Here is a 22,816-nt window from a genome sequence, read left to right as displayed (position 1 = left end):
ATAATCAATTAAAAAAATAATGATAGTATAATTTTTTTTTTTTTTGTGGGAAATGATATTATAAATTATTAAGTGAACATTAAAAGTATAAAAAAATATTACACAACCAGTGAAGCTCATATTGGTCAGGGATATCCTAGTGTTACTACATTCTTCTTCACAAAAAGAAGGTCTCAAATTTAGATTTCTCTTGATTCCTTAAATTGATAATTCTTTAACTTTTATTACATTAAATCACATTATTAAATGAATATATAAGTAACCTCTCATTAATTGACAACTAACTACATAAAAATTCAATCAGACTGTATATCATTGTTCTAAAAGCATTTATCACATCTAATTAATGTTGAAACAATTGTGTTGTGTTGGTGTTTCATTGTTGTTAGGTTTTTATTTTTATTTGATTCATACCCCTTTTTGGAACATACATTTTCACTTCAAAATTGGATAAACTTTCTAATACTTATCGAAAACAAGAAATTATCAACCATTAATTCCAAACAATCAAAATCTTGATTACTTGGCCTCCCAACTCATTGAAATGAAAGGGTGTGATTTGATTTAGCATTTTATGTCCAAATACAAGTGATTGCAATGAGAGAGGGACTAGGGTAGCAAGGTACACACACTCACACTCACACTCACATTGGGACATTAGGGTATGTGGGGAGGCAACTAAACTGGGCAACAATCAGACAAACTCTCACACTTGTTGACCTAAAGAGATGCCATACCAATCCATGCCAAGCCATGCCACTCTTCTCCTCTTCACATAATTATGATGTTTCTTCTGACACTCCCACTTATTTTTGGGGTAATTTTACAAATTCCCATTAATTTTTTTAATTAAAGATCCCAAAAGAGGGTATGGCTGACCACCCCTAGTTTTGGGTCCTATTATTGTCCAAGAAAAGCAAGAATAACTCATTTGATATATCATGTGGTGCCATGTGATTTGGCAACAAAAGGGAATGGGAATTGAAAAGGAGGGAGCCTCCATTGGTTTTTTTTTTTTCTTTTGCTCTAAATGAGTTTATTATAGTTTATACCTATTATATTACCCTTTGTGATATTTTCACAAGAAAAGTAAAGAGTGGTAGCCCACTTAGATTTTTTTGGTAACCTACGGATTTGTTTTCTATTCTTAGATTATAAAGGTCAGGTCAGGTCAGGTCATTCTTTTTTTTAATTGTTTTTTGCAGCTAATTGAGGGGAGCAAATAGCAAAATCTCTGAGGGACAGAGAGACAGAGAGTTCTGATTGTGAAGTGTCAAATTGGATTTGATTTGATTTTTTTTTAATATTTATGTTTGATTTTGGGGCCAAAAGAAAGACATGTTATATAAAGTGGACAGTGTGTGAACCCATTCCATATTTGCTTGAGTTTGGGTTGAGAATTGAGATGGTATGGTTTGACTTTTTTTTTTGTAATTATGGGAAAGATTGGAATATGTGTCATTCTTATGGGCTCAAATGACAAAGCCAATTAGATTGGAATATACCCTTTCTCTCTATCCAAGTGTTTTTTTTTTAATTATATATTTTAAAGTATTCATTTTAAATAACTCATTTTATTTTTCTTAATTATATGATGCCAAACAAATACCATTTTTGTAAAAACTACAAAAAATATATATAATAAAAAATTATAAAAATTGTACTTATATATAAATTTATCATATTTTAAATAGTGAGTAATATTTAAAAAAAAACTGTCTTTTGAATGTTAAAAGACTTAGAAAAATAGTATGGCTTATTTGATATTGTTTTCAGTTTTTTGTTTTTAAAGTTGTGTTCTCAGAATTGAGAACAGAAAACTGTTTTTGTAGTTTTCAAAAAACAAGAAGTGTTTGGTTAATTTTTTCTAAAAACAATTTTTTAGTTTTATTTTTTTTTAATTTTAAATAAAAAATTAACAAATATATTTACAAAGAGAAAAATATTTTAAAAGTTTGTAATAAATAATGAGATAAAATAATTTGAAAAAATGATGAAAAATAAGAAATGAGAAAGTAATGAGAGAAAATTTGAAAAAATAGAAATTGGGAATATATAAATTGATCCAAGAGAGAATGTGATGAGAAAGAAAGTGAAGAGAAAGAAATGAGTAGAAAAAAAGTGATGAGAGAGGAAATGGGAAGAGAGAAAAAATGATGAGAGACAAAATGAGGAGAGAGAAAGTGAAGAAATAGAAACTAATGACAGAGAAAATGATGTGACAATAAATTATGTTAGATAATAATAATTAAAAAAGTGATTATGATAAAAAAAATATAGACAAAAAAAATTTGAGAATAACATAAAACAACTTTTTGATGTTTTTAAAATTTTCTGTTTTTTATAATTTTGTTTTTAAAAACTGTTTTTTTTTAAAACAACGCCAAATACCTCAACTTATTTTCAAAAAACAGTTTTTAGCTTTTAAAAACAAAAAACTGTTTTTTAGTTAAGGTGCCAAACACTCTCTTAGTCTTTGATTTTATATCGAGAAATGGCCACTACAAATAAATGTAACCTTTAGTGACAACTTTTTAGTCACAACATATATTTTGTGTGACTAAATGTCACTTTTAGTAACAACAAAATATTACTTGTGACTAAAAAGTCATACTTAATCACAAGTTGTCACTAATGTAGCTTTAGTCACAACCAATTATTTTTAGTGATAAAATTTGTTGTGACTAAAAATACATTTAGTGACAACAAATTGTGATCTTTGTGACTAATACTTTTAGCCACGGACTTTTTAGTGATGACATAAGTATAATGATTTTTCCTAAGTCACAATTTTTTTGTTTTTAGTCACAAAATTTGTTGTGACTAAAACTAAGATTTTTTGTAGTGGACTTAGATCTAACTTTTTAGACTTTTTCTAGAGAAAAATTATTATTATTTTAAAAAATATAATAATAATTACATATTCATACGTGAGTGATTTTTTAAAAAAAAATTAAAGAAACAACATTTAATACTTGTTAAAGAATAGATCACAAGAAGCCAAGGCGATTCAAAATCGGAACGAAATCAAATCAATATCCACTGTAGGTAAAAGTCTGATCGTTTCGGACCCAATTTTTTTCCAACCCTTTTTGTCGTTTTGGTTTAGTAAATCATTGCCATTATTAGATAAGAGACTTGTTAGTCCAAGCAAGCAGGTAATAAATACTCTCCTTCTTATACCTATTATTTGTCATTGCTTATCATTTTCTTCGTGTATATGTTTGTACATATATATATATATATATTTAATGGTGATATTTCTTATTTTTCATTTTTTTTTTTGTCAAGAAAAATATTTCTTAAACTACTTAGAAAAAGTATGGGGGTGGACTCCCTATATAAAATTGTTCATTCGACAAGTTAGTTCTCCTCTAGTAATATAGTAAACTTTACAATGATAAAAAAGTCTAACACAATTTAAAGCATCAAACAAAATATGATTCAAAAACTAATCCGGACAGTTCTCTTATTCATTTAGAAAATCCACAAGAAGCTTGCAGTTACTAACAATCTGCAATCTAGACAATTTCTTGTTTTTTTCTATCTCACAAGCTTGAATCAGAACTTTTGCTTATGTTTCAAGAGCACTAGAGGCCCGAAAGAAATGGGCATAAATCATTGGATCCCCCAAGCAGGTGATTCAAACAAAATGATTCATAAGCCAACCAAATTATTTTCGTATGAAGCATCCACAAAAGTCGTATCCATGTTCTTGTTATTGGTTAGTTACATTTTGAACACTTCTCTTTTGTATTATTGAAATATTATTTATTTTCCACAATTATCTCTTCTCTATGCATAAAGCATATCTTTAATGCTTATTTTTATAAAAAGTAAATATAGAGAACCCATTTGGATTATTAATTCAATATTTAACATGGATCATTCTGAGTATAAAAATAAATATTTTGAAGACATAAAATATATTTATTCCTCAAAAAATATATAGCAGTATAACATTTTAATATTTCAAAGCAATTTACTCAATATACTAATATAATCAAACATCTTAATTTTAGTTTTACTAGCTAGGATATCTAAATGGTATATATGAAAAACAATACTAAGCAAAGTGACAAAAATGAGAATCCCAATATTGATCTTCATATCATATCACAATATAATATAATAATTAATCAACCATATATTTACCAATGTTATATCAGTCCCTCTATTTTTTTAAGAAAGAAAAAAAAGTGGATTTATATCAGTCACTTTCACTTCTCATGTTCATGGTCATGGGTAGTAGTGCGTATGACCTTATAATAAGTGGATTTATATAAATATATATATAAAAAAAAATTAAGACAAATAATTATTAAAAAAGAAAAAGTAAATTAATAAAACACGTCTGAATCGAAAATGAAAAGGTAAAATCTCATGATTATGAGATTCTTCTGCTTAGAAAGGAATCGTTCTAATGATTTTATTAGTTGAATCTGTCCACTTATTGCCTACGAATGAATTAAACTTTCGGTTTGGAGACATAATAAGTATATAAAAATATATGAATTAGTATTTCAGTATTTCCTCTCGAATTGACCCAATATCTTATTTTTCACTTATAATTGACATTTTTTCATACCATAATTATAATAATAATAACAATATATACATATATTTATATTCTTTTGCAACACATTCATATAGTAATGATTAACGAGTAACAACACATTAATGGAAACATAAAAATGAATGTGGCTAGCTATTGGCTATCAAGTTAGTAATATAGTAGTATATATTTATGTATATGTGGTTTTTTTTTAATATCAGTTTGGACCTTCGGTAATTTCAAATAATAAAAAAAATGATACTCCCAACTTATTTTTCTTCTGCTATGATAAAACAGTTTGAACTTTTTTTTTTCTTCTCCTATGAACTTAGTTGGTAATAAGAGACCATCAACGAAAATATATATTATTTTTTAGTTTATTATTAATCAAATTAAAAATGAACACATTTTTTTTTTACTTTTATAAAATAAAGAATCATATTTATCATTATTTGAAACCAAGTATTTATTTGTTGAAAAAGAAATAGAAAGACACAAAGTATTATAAATCTTATGTGTATGTTGCAATGACTTTGTTACTTATATATAAAAGTATATCTATATATAATGATGTATTAATAACAGTCTACAAAGTTTATTATGGGTCTTTATTCTAGAATTTTCTAATGTGTTTGTTTATTTTTATTTGTGTTTTATTTAATTATATGATGTCATATATATTAGTGGACTATATAATCTTATGAGAGTAAATGTAATGGACAATTATTGATTATTATATATATATTTTGAGAGAAAGTTTATCTTATTTTGGGATTTTCCTTTTGTTTGTCATAGATTTAAGATGGGTATTGCTTAACTATCCATTCTGCTTTATCATTTGGTATTCAGAGCATCGGTTCTTTTCCAAGAGGTACGATAGTCATAAATGGCTATTAGAGTCTACTTAATGTGGAAGAACATGAAGTGGAAACCTTTTGGGTGGATAAAAACTTGATCAGATGTGAAAGCGAGTTATAACTTTTATTATTATTATTGATATAATATTTGCTTTTTATACAAGGCTACCTGATGATATTTACAAGTACGTATACATGTTTTATCACAAGAATTAGTGAGTAGCCAAAATTTTATATAAAAATATAAAACAAGACACGTAGAGTAGAGTAGAGTAGATAGAGTCGCTCTTAATTTGAAGGCTTCAAGACTATTTCATTTTATTATTTTTGGATAAGACTACGTACGTAGTATTTTATAGAATGTTTCAAATCTACGAGTGTTTTCTTAGCTTTTAAACCTAGTTTTTCAAACACCGACAAAACAACTTTCTTATACATATATAATTTAATATTAATTCAACATTGACAAAAACAAAAAACTGTCTAGAAGCAATAAGCTAAAAGATCATATATATTTATATAATGATATATATTAATCAAGTTAGATGGTAGTTTGGTGAGATTGTAAAATGAAATCAGCAGATTTGATCACTTTGATACTAATTTACAACTCTCTCTTAATTGGTAGAGACATATTATTCATTCACAATATATCTTGTCACCTAAAAGAAAAAAGAAAAACCAATATAACGAAAAGTGAAAGGTAGTTGGCCGACGATTCTAGCTTTTTATTTATATATATATATATATACTAGGTTTAGATGTTTAGATGCCAACGGCATCATCGTGATCGTGAGATACAAATTTCAAGTTAATATTAACATACTTTTACATAATGTAGCAATAAAAACATAAATTCAAACCATATATATAAAATAACATATATACAAGTGGAGTTGGAAGGTTTCAGAAGCATTTTTGTAGTTAAATATTATTATTAATTACAGACAGTTTCAAAAGATATAAACATATTACCATTAATTACAGTCAGTTCCAAGATATTTTTTGTCTTATATGGGTATAATGAAATTTTTTGTATTTATTATCACTATCCAAATATCCATCATTCTATTAAGTTATCTAGAAATATTTTATATAAAACGTGGATAGATAATGGAAATTTTTATTTTAACAGTTTTTTATTTTTTTTCCGTTAACTTTAATAGAATATTCTTATATTTAATAGTAGATTATAAACATGACTTAAACTTAAATAAATAAATAATTAAACAAATTAAAATAATATATTTTTGAGATATTTTACAATGATAATTGTTCAAAAATAATAAAACTATACATTTTATAACTTAAATAAAATTTAATAAAACTTAATATCATATTAAACATATAATATATAATATTTTGTTATCACTGCCAAATTGAAAAGCTATAACAAACATAAACTTAAGCAAAAATAAATAAATAAATAAATTAATTAAAATAAGATATTTTAAAAATATTTTATGATAATTTAAATAATTAAATCATATTTATTTTAAAATAATAAAGATATACACATATTTTTTTATCTTATAAATTTTTGTGATAGTTTATTTTTTATCAAATGATTGTAGTTCTTTTTCTTCATAAAATTCATCAAAGGACATTGCGAAATATATTAGCAACTAAAAATAGCTAATGCATATATACTTCTGTCTACACTATGACTTTTTCTATTCTTATTTTATTTCTATTATTAATTTATTTTTAAATATTATTGTATTTTATATATATGTCATGTAGCCGTGTAAATATGTATATATATATATACATATGTCAACGTTGTGTTTAGATGTTATATATGTAAAGATTATTGATATAAATAGTTATATATGCTATAGATCTATAATTCATTCTATTATATATATATATTTTAAAATAGTGAACCAGTTTTTATTAAAATTATAGACAATGTTTACAATTTTAAAACTAAGCAAACGTGCATTGCACATTACTTCTACCTAATATATATATATATATTAGATTCAAGTAACTTGCTCGAATATACATTTGCTTAGTTTTATTTGTAGAATTTATTAATTATTTTTATTAAATTTATGTTAATGTCATATAAATTTTGAAATAAATATCCTATTTTAATTAAATAATTTACTTATTTTTGTTTAAGTTTATGTTTGCTGTAGTTTTTAAATTTTGGAGTAACAATAAGAGATTATATATTATATGTTTAGTGTAATATGAAACATTATATGTGAATTTTAAATTTAAGTTTATTGCTATTTTTAATAAAAAAAAATAATTTATTGCTAATTTACAGTAGATTATATTATATGTTTAATGTGATATTATTCTAATAAGTGAGTTTAAGTTTAATTAAATTTTATTTAAATTGTAAACGTATGGTTTTATTATTTTTAAATAATTATCATTGTAAAATATCTTAAAAATATCCTATCACTACAACAAGTAGTGCCATTTGCGGCGTAATTATCCCCACCGCTATGGTAGAGGTTATTAGCGTCGGACTAGGGGTTTCGCCGCTAATAATATATCGATTATTTAAAAAATATTATAATATATATTAGCAACGGATTTACCCTTATTAGTGGCGGATTATTCGCCGCTAATAGACTAAAGAAAATGCCCAGGAAAGTGATAAGTTTTTTTTTTTCAAGATTTATTAGCGGCGTGTAATCTCTTTTTATTAATGGCGGGTAATCTCTTTTATTACCAGCGGCTTACCCGTCGCTAATACTTTTAGGTTTATACCACACCATTGTCTCCTTCTCCCAAATCCCTGAAACACGTTTTCTCTCGGTTATCTCATCTATCGCTTGAAACTTATCTCTCGGTTATCTCCTATTTCACCTGAAGCTTATCTCTCGGTTCTCTCTTTCTATCTCTAATCAGGTAAGAATGTGTGTATATCTCTCTTTCTATTTTGTTAATCAGGATTGGATTTTGGGTAATTTTTGGGTTGGGTAAATGTGATTATGCTATTAACTTATTCGTTTAGAGGCAGAGGGAAACAACCAAATTTACAGTTGTGTCTTTCTTTGCTCTTAGACATTGTATGGATTAGTGATATTCTCTTGGATTTGTCTTGGTCGAATTCAGTATAATCGTTCATTATTATATATAAATATAAATATGATAAATAAATCTAAAACTTATATATATACCTGTAAATGAATGAGACAGGGGACTTTTATAAGCATGTATAACTACTTATTTTTCAGTGCAATTTTATTGTTCTTTAGTAAATGACAGTGATATTTCTATCTCTCGGTTTTCTCTTTATTTTGTGTTGGGCCCAAAATGTTCGGCCCGAAAATACTTGCCTCATTTATCAAATATTCAAAACGGAGCGTTTAGACAAAGGGATGTTCCAAAGGCAGAAGCTGTAGGTCAGAGGCAATCCGCGCCTCTGACCTCTGAGCGAGACATCTTAAAAGTTGGTATTTTTGGAGGGAAATTTAGTTATTCTCCTTCCTCATTTTCAGGGTCCACTTGAACCAACTAACTGTTTTGTATATTTCATCCTATAAATATGAGATTTTGAGAAGGAAAAAGGGATCGAACTTTGAACTGATTTAAGCATCGGAGTGTCTTTCTTGCAGGAAATCCCGACGAGTCAAAGGCAGATTTCATCACCGGAGAAGGAGCAAGTCGCCAAACGTTGTCGGGTCTTTACCTCCATATATAGAAAGACAAATTGTTGCTCCAACATTTTGGTTTTTTGTTTATTAATTTTGGTTTCCTTAATTGTGATTCTAATGTTAATGTTACTCATTGTAGCTTGCTTGAATTAAGATCCTTCTCTATCTATGTAGCTTGCTTGTAATGCATATACCATTTGTGATAATGAATTGAGACCCCACGAGACTGGACTGTTTCCTATCATTTCCATTATTAACCACAGGTAACTATATCAGTTTAATAATGGTAGTTAAAAAATTTAGTTGATTGATATGTTTTAGGTACCATCCTCTTGATTTCAATCTGTTAAATAGTTTTGGTGCTTAGCTAATTGCCAAATTATATTATGGTCTTTGAGGGAAGATAAGTTGTCATACGTGTTGTGCAACATATACCCAAAGATTCTGAGGTAACATATATTTTCTTGGATATTAACAATTTCTTATTAAGGACAACTATATATCCACATATATCTTGTTGTAGAATTTCCAAACATGTATTTAAGGTGATAAAGTTGTTGAGTCTTAGTACATTTGACATGCAGAGAGTAGAGACAGATGCAATTTTGATAAAAACTTGTAACAAAAGTCATTTATTCCCTCTTTTTGGGTTTACTTCTTGATATTACATTAAAAACTTGTAACAAATGTTATTTTCACTTGTAACTATGGTAGACACATAGAGACCAGGGAGGATTTGATGGTTTATAAAATGTAATTTGTTTTGTATGATAAAGATTGTCTTTCTTTGATGATGATAAAGTGACCTGTCATTGAAAAAGATTAATTCTTATTATATTAAATTAATAATTAGTTTAATATTTGAAAAATAAACTAGATTTAATTGTAGTAATAAAATTAATAAAAATAAAAATTTTAGTATTTATTAACAATTAAAAAATAAATAAATTATGGTTGTTTAATATAGATGTAATTATTATAAATAAATTTAATTTAGTTTAAAATTATTAAATTATATTCATTAATTTGGTAATTATAAATAGAAAAATATTTTAATTTTAGAATAATTAATTAAGTAATAAGAGATCATAAAACTCAAGTTTGTCCATGAATAACACTTCTCATATATAAGAATAACCATATATATGTTTGAGTTTTTAAAATTTAAAATAGGAAAAAATTTGAATAATTGAAATTGGTTAATTTTAAATATTTTATGTTTTATAATAAATGTTCTGGGATTTTCTGAGTGCAGGATTTTAAATTTTTTGAAATGGTCGTACTAAACTGTTATGCTGTCAAATTTTTTGTGAAATTTAATTAAGTAAAGTAGTTTTAATTTTTTTTTTGTTATATTTTATGTCAACATAATGAGAATTTTAATGAATATTATATAATTGAGTTAATTAGTATTATTATAATTAATTGAAAATTATTAAAAAAATTAATTAGTAGTTAATTAGAAGTTAATTTATTTTATCTGTCCCTGTATGCTTATGATTGATGGTTATTGACCCCAACCATCAATTATAGGGATATCGGCACAGAAGTGATAAGTTTCAGAGATCACAACTTGATAGGCAGACTCAACAGCAGAGTGAGGGGTCTCTTAATGTATCTGGCGTTGATTCGTCCCTGGTCGATCAATATGAGATACTAAGTAAAGTACTCGGGGAGAGATCTAACTACCAAAGAGAAGTGGGTTATAGAGTGAAAGGGAAAGCGAGAAAGACAAACTTCAGCTCTACAAATCAAAGTCAGTCCCAAGCACATACTGCTCCTACACCTAATGAGGATATGACTACTATGGCTCTGATGATGAAGGCAATGCGTGAGACGATTCAAATGATGGTACCTCAGCAACCTAGCATTCTATATGACCCACAGTTTGACAGTTTTCTACAGAGGTATTTGCTATCACAATCTGAAGGTGGTACGTCTTCTCAGAATAACACCGCCCATCCTAGCCTTCATACACCGCTGCTTCTTGGAATGATGACTAGTCCTACAAACCAACACGAGTCTTTCTAGCGTGCTTTTTCCTCACTCGAACGCTTCTTGGGAAAACTTCCCAGGAGGTCACCCATCATGAGACTACTCCAGGTCAAGCAAGCTTAACTTTGGAGTTCTTAAGTGACGGGCTACCGAAAAGAAGATGCATCTTGTTGCCATAGGTAGTTACCATCAATCCATTTAAGCCATATTCAACTGTGTAGTCCCATACCTACACAGTCTTAGAATCATCATACTTGACCTTCCCCAGGCGATGTGGGATTGCACATCTTTTATCCGGTCTTTCCCCTTGCGGATCACGAGATTCTGATTGTCACAGCAGCAGTACCAGCCTCCTCCACAGTATTTGCCACATGTGTCGTCGCAACAACCTTCGCAGTTTCAAAACCAGTACATGTTTGGATGCTCTTCCCAGTCTCCTCCACTATATTTTAACTTTACCGATTTTCAAGGAGGATCGATACAGCATCCGCTACCTAATGTTAGGTATGGGGAGGTTGGAGGTTCATCGTAGTAGCCATATGTTAGATAAGATGAGTTTGGGAGCGGGTCACAGCAACCTTTTTTGTCCACCCCGATACAGCCACAGCCTCAGGATCAGTTTGGGGACCTCACACTTGGACGATCTTCACAGTAGCCTTATATTCCTTCACCGCCACAGACACAACCACCACCCTCACCGCCACAGCCACAGGAAGATGTTGAAGATGAGGATAACTACAATATTAACCTTAATGATTTTATTTAGTTATTAGTTTATGTATTTTGATTAAATTAACAGTGTATTTATTTTTAATGACAATAGCGATATTATCTAGTTTGATAAATATTAAAATTCTATATTAATTTTAATATTGGTAATGTTTAAATTAATTAATTGGTTATTCTGTGAAAATTTATTATGAATTATTTTTTAAATATTTAAATTTAATAAATATTAATTTATTTAAAATTATTTATTAAAATATATAATAAAAACATTATTAGCGGCGGACCCCGCAGCTAATAATGTCGCCTCTGATACTTGTATTAGCAGTGGGAACTGCCACTAATTTCTTCTGGTAATAATATGTTATTAGCGACCAATAATTGGTGGCGGGAAATTAGCAGCAGAGCCCTGTTGCTAATACTAATTAGCGGCAGACCTTCCCGCCGCTAATAACCTTATATCTTGTAGTGTATTTTAATTTGTTTAATTATTTATTATTTTTAAATAATTATCATTGTAAAATATATTTTTTAATTATTTATTTTATTTTATTTAAGTTTAAGTGTTTACAAACTTCCGTTAAATATAAGAATATTCTGTTAAAGTTAACATGAAAAAAATTAAAATAAAAACCGTTAAAACAAAAAATTTCCGTTATCTACGTACTTATTATATAGAAAAAAAAATATAACACATAATATATTAAATTTGTAATGATAATAATAATTAATACTTGTTTTTATTTTTGTTTTTGACGTTTAACATGAACCCAACAATAATTAATTATGTACACACAATCGTGTTTGCGAGGAGTTAGGATTCAATGTACGATATTTTGGTGGGATATATAATCTAGTTGATCACTATCACTTACCTACTAATTAACTGAATTTATCTTTCTTGGTTTAATAGCTACGATGTACCGTTTTACTTGTTTGATGTGACAAAATGTTATAGATGAATAGAAAGATAAAAACGACATTAATTAATTAAATGTACCAAAATGATATACGTGTTTTTTACTATTTTCCTTTATTTATTACTATTGTGTCATAATTTTTGTCACTGTTTATATGTCTTAGTCCATATTTTATTTTATTTTTTTTGAAAGAGAATGTCTTAGTCCATATTTCATCAGAGATATAAATAGTGTGCTATATTTAACACAAAAAATTAATATATTATATAGGAAAATTACCCTACGTTTATTTGTTATCTTTTTTCAACTTTACGTAATGTTTTTTTTTTTCAGTTTTATAAATTTTTATTTTCAAATATAAAGTTTATATGTTTTAATTGTTTCATTTTTACGGTTTCTTCTTTCCTTCCAAGTAATTTGCAAGGTAGCCCTATTTACAAGTTCAGTAAAATGATTCAAATATAGTGATTAATTTCACATATGAAGACTCGCATCCCACACTAGCCACACGACACAAGAAACAAGAATACAATCATAAAACTCCTTTATATAAAAAAAACTGAAAAAAGTGAGTGAAAATTACCACATAGAATGGTCTGAAAGAAAATAAAGGAAAAATGTATAGATTCTAGGGATAGAGACTCACCCACCCCAATTAAACAATTGGCACATGTATATATATAATATAATAGATTAATTTGTTACAAAAAAATATAATAAATTAGTTGACCAAAACATGAAAATGCAGAGAATGAGATCACAAAGATACCCAATTTAATCACAAGGCTCAAACAAAGACTTCAATCTCATGTAATTCTAATTTTAGACATTAGAATCTGACGTGGTTTAATTATTTCTGTAACTGGTTGATTTGGATGATTTGGGAGTTCCTTGTTATTTGTTCTTTTAAATCTCTATTAGTGTCAGAGTTATATGATCTGTTAATGAGATCACAAAGATACCCAAAACAACATATAAATCAATTTTTTTTTGAAACTATTAAGCATTCAGCAACCCTGAATCCCTTTATATCAGTATATACAACAATATTTGCATTTATTTAAGCAATCATTTACAACATATTCAACAACCCACAATCTCCATTATAACAAAAAAATTAGCAACACCTAAAGAAACTCATAATCCCCAAAATTAACATATAATGCTTCTTTGTGAGCAATTCTATATGACTACATATACAGCAGCCCAAAAAGAAACATAAGCAATATATTAAGTAGATTAACTAACAATAAACTTATAAAGTTAATAACCTTTATATATTAAAGAACTCAAGATATTATTAGTAATTTTAAAGTAAAACATAAAAGAAATGAACCAAAATCATTGTATAAATCAAACAATTGAACTTTGCATATTGAATTGAAAATAAAATGAAGCAATAATGTATGTTTTTGTAAGTTAATATCTAATCTTTTTTTCGAGGGTTTCTGCAAGTCTTTCTGTTATGTCCACTTTGACCGCAATTTCCACATTTGTTTTGTTTTTTTGGTTTTTTGTTTTTCTCCCATGCAGCTTTACATCTTTTCTTTGGTCTACCAACTCTTATTTTTCCTTCTGGAAGGTGTATTTTCACAGCTTTGATATGTTCAGGTATTTGCCAAGTGTCTTCATTGCCAAGTGGGTATATACTTTCTTTGTAAGTGGCAACCATGGCTTCCTTGGTGTAATATGGAGAACAATATTGATAAGGATCTTGATTCATTTCTTTAAAAATAGCAATTGCATGGGCACAAGGAAGTCGATCCATTTAAAACCTGTTGAAAAATAACCAATCTTATAAAAATAACTAGAGTAATTTCATTATAACAGGTGATTTCTCTTTCATTATTTAACCATATAAAAAGCATAACCCTTCAAGCAACTTGTAAAGCAACCTAAAATGATGTTAAACCATAATATTTAAACATCATGTTAAACCGTAATTAACTTATTTAGCAGCTCAAAATCATTATTATAACCAAATTTAAATCAACTCATAAGCAACCTAAGCAACAAATAGAGAATATGTTAAGCAAGCTAGTCAACAACCTTCATTAAACTTAAAGAAACTAGTCAGCAACATAATCAGCAACCAAAAAATTCAATTTTAACTCATTTCATAAAATTGACAATAGCTCTCTTATCCTACTCACTTCCAATCGATTGTTTGTAGCAACCTAAATATTTACAATAACTCATTCAGATTCAACCAAATCAATCAAGAAAATATAAAGAAAATAGAGAATATGTTAAGCAAGCTAGTCAGCAACCTTCATTAAACTTTAAGAAACTAGTCAGCAACATAATCAGCAACCCAGAAATTCAGTTTTACCTCATTTCATAAAATTGACAATAATTCTCTTATCCTGCTCACTTTCAATCGATTGTTTGTAGCAACCTAAATATTTACAACAACTCATTCAGATTCAACCAAATCAATCAAGAAAATATAAAGAAAATAGAGAATATGTTAAGCAAGCTAGTCAGCAACCTTCATTAAACTTAAAGAAACTAGTCAGCAACATAATCAGCAACCCAGAAATTCAGTTTTACCTCATTTCATAAAATTGACAATAGCTCTCTTATCCTACTCACTTCCAATCGATTGTTTGTAGCAACCTAAATATTTATAGCAACCCATTCAGATTCAACCAAATCAATCAAGAAAATATAAAGAAAATAGAGAATATGTTAAGCAAGCTAGTCAACAACCTTCATTAAACTTAAAGAAACTAGTCAGGAACATAATCAGCAACCCAGAAATTCAGTTTTAACTCATTTCATAAAATTGACAATAATTCTCTTAGCCTGCTCACTTCCAATCGATTGTTTGTAGCAACCTAAATATTTACAGCAACCCATTCAAATTCAACCAAATCATTCAAGAAAATATAAAAAAAAATAGAGAATATGTTAAGCAAGCTAGTCAGCTTCCTTCATTAAACTTAAAGAAACTAGTCAGCAACCCAGAAATTCAGTTTTAACTCATTTCATAAAATTGACAATAGCTCTCTTATCCTACTCACTTCCAATCGATTGTTTGTAGCAACCTAAATATTTACAGCAACCCATTCAGATTCAACCAAATCATTCAAGAAAATATATATAAAAAAATAGAGAATATCTTAAGCAAGCTAGTTAGCAACCTTCATTAAACTTAGAGAAACTAGTCAACAACATAATCAACAACCCAGAAATTCAGTTTTAACTCATTTCATAAAATTGACAATAGCTCTCTTATCCTACTCACTGCCAATCGATTGTTTGTAGCAACCTAAATGTTTACAGCAACCCATTCAGATTCAACCAAATCATTCAAGAAAATATAAAGAAAATAGAGAATATCTTATGCAAACTTGTCAGTAACCTTCATTTAACTTAAAGAAACTAGTCAGCAACCCAGAAATTCAGTTTTACCTCATTTCATGAAATTGACAATAGCTCTCTTATCCTACTCACTGTCAATCTCTTGTTTGCAGCAACCTAAATATTTACAGCAATATGTACTAGATTCAGAGCAACCCATAAGCAACTTATTCAATATTCAGAGCAACCTTTGAAACACCAAACAACAAAAAACAGAGCAACAAAAGTAAAAAGAACTTACCTGAAAGTTGCAATGATTTGAGTGGTTGAGTTTGTTTTTGAAGTCACAATGCAATAGGATTTCAACCTAATTGCAGATTTTGATGAGATTTTGTTGGTTTTTCAATTTTTTGTTGCGGATTTGAGTGTTTTGGATTTGACGGGAGGAGATTTCTGGTTGCTTTGTTGAAGTTATACAGTTCGGCAATGGTTGGTAGAGAAGAAAAAATGAGATCATGAAGATGTGAGAGATGGAGATTGTGTAGAAGGAAGAGTGGGAGACCCACTTGCAAACCGTAATATTGAATACAATCTACAATACATATATATTAATGAATTAAATATATAAGAACCGTATTTTTGCAAAAAAAAAGTTCGTGATATATGTATTTGCAAAAAAATCCCTATTATATATTTAGCACAATTACATTATGCTCCAATGCATAATTGTAGAAATTATTGTAAAATTTAATATTTAATTAATGCTAATTTGATATTTATTTAATATACAAAAAATAATCATTTTTCTTTATATTTTATTTTTGATAGTATAAGATAATAATAAAATAATAAGGTAAAAAGTATAGCATTTAATGCAATAGATAAAAATAATATTAAAATAATATAGATGGCATAAAAGTAAACAAAAAAATATAGCATTTACGGTGATGCAAAATATAGATCATGCTATATTGTGTGCCAAATTTGACACACTTATATAGCAAATTTTTTGGAAAGTTAGCTATATTTTAACAATTCCACTACAAGAAAAAGAGTCTACAGCGACGACTTTTTTCATCGTTGTATATCAAGAAATCGTCGCTGAAGGTATATAGCGATGTCATGTTGTCGCCAAAACGATGTCGTTGTAGGTCCGTAGGTGTACTAATCTACGGAGACAACAAAACACAGTTATCGCAGTAGTGTTTTACTACAGCGACGGCATGTCAGTCGCAGTAGGGAATCCTTTTTTTTTATTGGACTGGGATATTGCGACGACATGTCGTCACTGTAAGTGGTTGCAAAATTTGAAATTTTGAATTTCAAAAACTTCTACAGCGACCACATGTTGTCGCTGAAGAGTGCGTGAGTTTGTATTCCTTCAACAACAACATGGCATCATGAAAACTCAGACTTTCGTGTTCAGTGTGCACCCTACGGCGACGACATGCGGACATGTCGTCACTGTAGGTATACAATTTTAAAAAAAATATATTTAATTAATTATATTGATTAAAATTATTTAATAAAATATTAAATTTAATTAAATAAATAAATAAAACTAACTTATTTAATTAAATAATTAAACCAATGTCATAATATCCAGTCTCCAAAATATAAGACAACAAAACATAAGTAGTATTGCCTCTAAAATAAATAAAAAATAAAAAATATTAATAATTTAAAAATAGTAATATAATAAAACTAAATGTCATCAAAATCAATTCTAAAGCCATTATCGTTGGGTTGTTGTGGTGGTTGTGGCTGATGTGGTTGTTCTGGTTGAAAGCTTGTCATCATGGATTGTATCATATTCATGTCCAAGTTGACAGGCTGAAATTGTGGAGCTTGGATGTTCGGATTTGTTGCTTGCAAAAATTGTTGCATTTGTTGGAAGTTGTTGTTCTAGGTCATAAAAGCTTGACTGAAGTGTTGAATCATGGACTGGAAAGCCTCAGGTGGTATTGTTGGAGGGCCAACTATGGTGGAAGGAAATAGTGATGCCTCTGATTGCGAAGAGGATCTAGTGGCGCTTGAGGCAACACTACTACAAAAACTGGCTTTTAGGACACTTTTTTAGGACACTCATTTAAATGCGAGTCCTAAAAACAACTCCTAAACTTTTTAGGACACTCAGTGAGAGTCCTTAAAAAATATTTTTTAGGACACGCACTGCGAGTCCTAATTACTGATGTGAGTCTTAAAATAATATGAAGAAATTTGAGTCAGTTTGGACTTTTAAGGGCACACTTTGAGTGTCCTAAATGAGTATTAAGGACACTAAAAGTGGGACCTAAAAAAGTAATAAATAAATATATTCTTAAGAAAATTATTAATTAATAAGTAAAAATCAGTTTTTATTAATTAATTAAATAAGAAAATTTTAATTAAAAAAACCAGATTTAAAAATGAGTTTGTTATTAATTAACTAATTAAAATCAATTTTTTTTAATTACAAAGGAATAAAATATACAATATATTTTCGGATTGGGGCTTTAGGGATTAGGGTTCATTTGTTTCTCATCCTATTCCTCTCAGCCGGCCGCACCCTCTTCTCATTCTTACCTCTCAATCTCCCTCACATCTAACCTCTCAGCTTTCTCTCTCTCTCTCTTTCTCTCTCTCTCTCTGTCTCACCCTTTTCAATTTCAGGTGGCTGGCGCGAGAGGCTCGATGAATACTGCGACTGGGCTCTACGCGAACCAGACCCCGAAACTTCGGGCGAGCCTTCTCCCTGACATGAACCAGACCCCAAAACCTTTAGGCCGCCCTTCTCCCTACGCGAACCAGACCCCAAAAGCTTCAGGCCACCCTTCTCCTTGTGCGAACTAGGCTCGTTCAGGCCACCCTTTAACAACAAAACTGCCCGAGTGACATGAACACAACTGTCGACATCGAGCCTTGAGCGACTGAGAGAAATTCTAGGTTTGTGGTATCACTGAAACTTGCTACTTTTTTTTTATGTTCTATTATTTGTTTTTTTTTTCCTTTTCGGCCAATAGCAATTGATTTCTATTATGCAATTGGGTTTGTATTGCTTGTCTTGTTCTGTTCATTGTTTGTGTTTCAAGTTTCGGTTTTTGAATTTAGGGGAATTGAAATGGATTTATTTGTGTTTTATAAATTTTGGATTTAATTTTGGTTTCATTCCAATTTGGTGTTTGAATGAATTAAGAAATAAGACTGGGAAATGATTTGTGTGTAGTGGTTTCTCTTGCTGCTGCCCTTGTATTCATTCCTGGATTGTGTGCAATAGCATTTTGTTTTGTCTTGCTGCTGCCTGCTGAGAAATTACTATATATGATGTGTGTTTTAGTTACCTATAACCATTTATGTTCAACTGAGTCGGTGCTCAATTGTGCCTTTGTGACACCTTTTTTGTATATTGTTTAGAGCAGATTTGAGGTTTGTTTTGTATTATAAGAATATGCTTCTTTCTTTCTTTCATTTTTTGTTGTTTTTTTCATGCTGACCATTTACTATAAGTATGAAAAGAACAACAGTTCAATCTCTAATCTTTTGCTATATATTACTTCTTAGTCACTTTTAATCTTTCATGAATGTGTAAAATCCTAAAGTGGCAACTTTTTAAGTCTCCTAAATCAATGAAAACACTACTTTGGTGTAGCTCATGGAAATTACTCATGCAATGAACTCTCTTTAGTAGCAACAATAGAGATTTTAGAATGCTCTGTTGCCGTAGAACAGCAGATTGCTGAGGGTAATTCTAATCTTGACATCTGCAATTTATTTTACATAATTACTGCAACAAATTATATTTTGGTTTGATTTTGTTTTATGCAGATGAGGAAGAAGAACTTGAAATGCTTCTGGAAAACTATCTCCAAAGGTTTGCTATCATCTCCCTTGTCCCTGGCAAAACAGAAAGAGAAGTCTAAATGCTATTTATTTGTTACAGTAATATTTTTTTAGAAAGATCTATGTGTTCCCTTTGTCTCATATCTATAAAATCCATAGATATATAATGGCTAACTGTTATTGATCCTGTAAGATAATTATATTAAAAATTTATATATGTGTGTGCGATGCGAATGTGTTTTAGTGTCTACTGTCTAGTAAAGTATCAGCTCTTATTGTTTTGGACTTTGAATTTGGTGTTAGAATATTACTTTATTCTAAAATTTTAGTCAAATTTTATCATCTTTCTTTAGTAGTGGGGATGATTAATGACGATGGTATGAATGTTTTGTTTTGGATATTATTCAGTTGGTAGGAGTGAAACAAGAAGGGAAAGATGCAGTGCTCTTTCTAAGGTAATACATGCTTTATAGCTCTTTGTACCATTGCTACAGAACACTGGTACCATTATTGTTTGAGTTGCAGGCTTGGTCTCATTCTTTATATGGTAAGATTCAACCAAAAAAGAAGGCATTTTTCCCGTGAGGATGATTATACCAAGCTTTATTGGGGGCCGCATGGTAAAATGGCTCAAGAGGATTATTGTTACTACCCCAGAATCTGACAACCACTACCATTTCAAGGATAACAGAGTTCTTCCTTCTCACGTTGATGTTGAGCTCGCTAATGTAGAATGTGAGTTTTTCATTTTGACGTTATTTTTTAAAAAATAAATAAATAAAGCACACTGTTATATTTCCTTACAAGTAAAGGTCTTTTGAAATATACTTGCTGCAATATACATTTATATTTGTTAAGAAAATGACATCATTAAAACTGTTCAATTTCATTCTTTTTTTTTTTTTGTTTCTTTTCGCAGGTTTGTTGATTGACAAAGAAGAAATAGGCATGGAGAAGACGAAGGAGAGAGTGAAAAGAAAAAAACTGTTCCTTTGGAAATCTTGGCTCGGGGTTGTAGTTTAAGGTTCATGATATAGTGGCATTCTGATTTTAATTATTTGTTTTATTTGACAGTGCAATATTCTCACATGTAACTTGATTAGTTGTTGGAAGATGTTGAAGTTTTACCTTTACTTGTAGTTGCTAAGACAACCCTACTTCATAATCCATCTGTTTAGTTTATAGGGTCTGGAGATAAACAAATTATAATTTGTTTATGGTATGTATGAACATGTTGTTGTTTGTCTATTACTGTGATATTATAATATTAATATCGTTCATGTTCTTGCTAATCTAATTTGTCAAGTTTTGAATGTATGTTATGTGTTGTGGTTTGTTATGAACTTTGATTTGTATTAAAATTTGGACTTTTCATTTAAATCATAATTTTTAATTTAAAATAAATATATATTAATTTTTTAAAAACTAAAATTTTAGAAATCTAACATATACAATACATTTTGGACTATCAAAGACATATTATTTTTAAATTAAAATAAAAATTGTAGCTGTATTTTTTTTAAAAAAAATTACTTTTAAGGGCATGCAAAGCGAGTCCTAAAATCTTAATTTAAAGATACTCAATGAGATTTTTTAGGACTTGCATTGCGAGTCCTAAAAACTTACTTAAAGACACTCAACGAGAGTTTTTAGGACTCTCAATGTGAGTCCTAAAAACATTTTTTTAGGACTCGAACCTCAGTTTTTAAAGCTCTCAAATAGAGGACTCGCGCCTAGCGAGCCCTAAAAACTTTTTTAGGACTCGCAATACTAGTCCTAAAAAATCTTTTTTGTAGTAGTGCAAAGGTACTAGTGCCCTTCAAATTCCGTCCTATACTTTTGTTGTGGCCACGACGTTGACCAAGTACCTTCTAGACGACTTGTGACTCATTGACAGTGACACTTCCTGCTTCAGATTGAGATTGAGATTGAGATTGTGTCTGGACTTCTTGCTGCAAGGCATCCTGCAGTTTAGAAACAAGACAACTAATACATAATATAATTGAAAAATATACATATATACAAAGCTTAGAAAGTTACTTGCATATGCATCCTTAGCATCCATGTTCACTCATCCACATGTTGGATGATTGTGGATGTCATGGGTATCGATAATGCTGAGCAGTTTCTTAGTCTAAAGATTCATCTTTAGAAAACAAATTTTTACAAAATCTCAGTTAAATATTGAAATTGTTATTAAGATAACTTAAAATATTTCAAATTATCTATTTATTTTTATTTGCCTTCTTAAATCGAGCAAAAGCATAAGAAGTCGATCCATGGAGACTTGGATACTTTTGTTTTGCTTTGTTAGCAGCATTTTCCTTTGAGCGTGCCATGAGCTGTGAAGTGGTGAAAAGGTGAACCAACTTCTGCCAACCCTCATTGTCCATGTCCTCCGGTGGATTCTTTCTGGTTGTCTCGATATCATCATACCCTCCACATTCATCGAAGTGTCTTTTCTTGTGACATTTTATATCCTTGTAGTGATCCTGAAATTCTCGCTCAATCCCAGTCTCTATCAATCACCACTTAGGGAGAGCTCGGGGAAGAATGAAAAATTCCTTAAAAAAATGGTGAGATTTTTTAAATTATAAAAAATATTACATGTGAATAAGTAGATAAATTTACCTCAAGCTATTGTATCAATCTAATCTTGTGCTAATCCGAAACACTCTGCCACGAGTCATAATATAACGAGACATGGTGACCAATAAGGTTGCCAATAAGTCTCGTGAACAACATCCCAAAAAGTAATATCCTAGTAGCTCAGTTATTTAATAATTTGCTATTTAGTTATGACATGTTCATTAATAGTGTTAATTTAAAATAATACTTTTAGTTGTGGTATTATTTTAATTAATTTTAGAAAAGTGAGATGATTGCATAGAATTCTAGCTTGTTAGATAAATTGGTATCAAGTTATGTCTAGTTTAAAAAAGATGGTTGAATAAATTATGGAGAATAGATTTTAATTTTATTTAGTTGTTAGTAATTTTCTAATTATATAATGTTAGT

Source organism: Humulus lupulus, chromosome 5 (genome assembly GCF_963169125.1).
Source record: "Humulus lupulus chromosome 5, drHumLupu1.1, whole genome shotgun sequence".
NCBI lineage: Eukaryota > Viridiplantae > Streptophyta > Magnoliopsida > Rosales > Cannabaceae > Humulus > Humulus lupulus.
The sequence above is the reverse complement of the archived record's forward strand: the minus strand, read 5'-3'. Positions refer to the sequence as shown.